Below are 2,534 nucleotides of genomic sequence, written 5' to 3'. Positions count from 1 at the left end.
CTCACAGCTGGCGAACATCTGGACAGAGCCAGCACCGGGACCATGGCAAAGGTCTGACTACACACACCCTCAAGATTTCACTGAAAGAAAGAAACACAAGTCTTTTCTATGAAGGTTCACCCACTTGTGCTGCGCTGGAGACCGTTAAAAAAATCAGTACATGCCACCTCGATTGCACAAGCCAAACTTTCAAGGAGCTTAGATTTGATTTAACAGATAAAAAAGCAAAACATTTCTTTGCATCTTGTTTTTAATATGAAGACACCCAACTAATAAAAAAATTATACCTATCATTAAACCAGTCAGCAGAGTTTATTTATGCTTATAGTATATTAATTCATTACCCACCCTGCAGCATGATACAGCATGCTGTGATGTGTGTGGTTTACACATCAACACACAAAATACACTCAAAACAAAAATGTATAAGTCAGTTTACAAGATGTCATATCAAGAAATTCATGCACTGTAAATTACAAATGACCAGATTTGCAGACACAAGACAAAAACTGAGTTTAAGTTTAAAAAGGATCAAATCTATCTTCTGTCTATGAGAAAGTGAAAAGTAAAAATTGAATACACTAACTTGTCTCTGTTTCCGAGACAGCACCCATGCGACACAAGGAAGTGTCTAGGTGCGTCTGCAGAGCAAGCAGTGAAAGTTGAGAGCCATCAGCACTGGCAACGCCTAACATGATATTGTTGCACAACATTTGACATCACATCTGATAAAAGATATCTAACAAAGATTTATTATATCAATGAGGTGTCTGAACAATGCCAGGAGGAATGACCACACAGTAAAGGACAGTTTTAAAAGGTACTTAGATATTTAAATGTAATGCTAAATTGTACCTATCCATACTCTCAGGGGGGATTATATCATATCAAATATTAAATATTTTTCACCACTACATTTACCCGAGAGCCACAGTAACTTTGACGAATCGTCATACAGAACATGTTCTCAGCTTCTGACACAGTGAAATATTTTGAGTGCAGAATTTTACATTGTAAATGGGTATTTTTACTAGGGATGCACCGATCCACTTTTTTCACCACCGATACCGATATCTGAAGTTTAGTATCTGCAGATACCGATCCGATACCGATACCGACCGAAGCGCTGAATTATTACCTATCAAATAGTGCGAGAAAAAAAATGGGATCTTTCTTCTGTGCATATGATTTGACTTCCCTTTTCTACAAAACAAATAAACAGATATAAATGTTCTGGGTCACTTATTTATTTAACAACTGTGCACCAGTACAACAATCTTAAACCAATAGCTTCTCTAGCTCGGCCAAACAACATGTACAAAGAAATACAAATGTCACTGGTATAAAATTAAAAGCAATAAATAATAACAAATAATGACGGAGTTGAAATTGAGAAAATAAACAATAGCTTTACTGGCTTGGTTGGTAGATCAGCTCTTTACAATGTTTAGTGTAAATGGGAATTAAACATGAATTTAAAAAACAGCTCAGGTAGAGGTCTCAGACGTGTATTTCCGGCTTACCGTCGCACCGTGGCTCCAGGTGGCTAATTAGCAGCCGGAATCCTTCGCCCATCCATAACGACGAAGTTCAGTATTCCCTCTGTGATTTGTTTTGCCTGCACACTGTTGGTTGGAAAATGTTCACTTCTTTCTTTCATCTCCATCAAAGTTAGCTGCTTCATACCTCTGCCATTTTGTTTGTTGAGTTCAATAAACTCGGCATGCTCGTTGAACGTGAAACTTCTGGAGGTGTTTGATTAAGTTGGTGGTGTTGTAGCTGGAAGACTGAACAAGTATGCCACAAGTATTGCATATGGCCGTCGGACTTGCAGGCTGAGATAGCATGAAAAACCGCCACATTTCCGGTCCTTTCGCTCGCTCCATCCTGAACAATATGGCCGTATTGTCTTGTTTGCGTATGACGCACTCACAGCGTATAACACAGAGCTAAAATGAATAGATCGCCCCCTATTGCCGGGTCCATTTTCACCGATACCCGATCTATATTTTTCTTTTATATCAAACAAAACAAAACAAAAACATGAAGGATGTTCATGCACTTTTATCAATGATACAAACAAAGACCTATTGATAAATATGGAAATTCTAATAAAAAAGAAAAAAAAACAATAAATGTAAGTTCAATGAGGTAGACAGAAGAACTATTGATCTATATTGATATCATTGACAGGAATTCTGATATCAAATAAATGTGTAATCATCTTTTTTAGTGAGAGAGTTTGTAGTGTATGCTGTCTCGCCCTCTTCTCTTCATTATTGATCAATACTGTAGAATTTACACAATATATTTATATTCACACAACATATTCATACTGTAGTATGAACACAGACTATTTAACTTTTAGATTGTGTGTAAAGGACGACTCACCGGTCTCTTCACTCTTGTTAATGTCTCCGTGGCTCCACTGTAGTTTCACCATGTCAGACACAGGCCAGCTCCAAGAGAGAAAGAAAACACTGGCCTGTGCTCCACAGCCATGATGAACAAACTATTTACATATGTACAATGTT

This window comes from Seriola lalandi, unplaced genomic scaffold (genome assembly GCF_002814215.2).
Source record: "Seriola lalandi dorsalis isolate HSWRI2012SDOR001 ecotype SW California unplaced genomic scaffold, Sedor1 jcf7180002053606, whole genome shotgun sequence".
Classification (NCBI taxonomy): Eukaryota; Metazoa; Chordata; class Actinopteri; order Carangiformes; family Carangidae; genus Seriola; species Seriola lalandi.
This window is presented reverse-complemented; position numbering follows the sequence as displayed.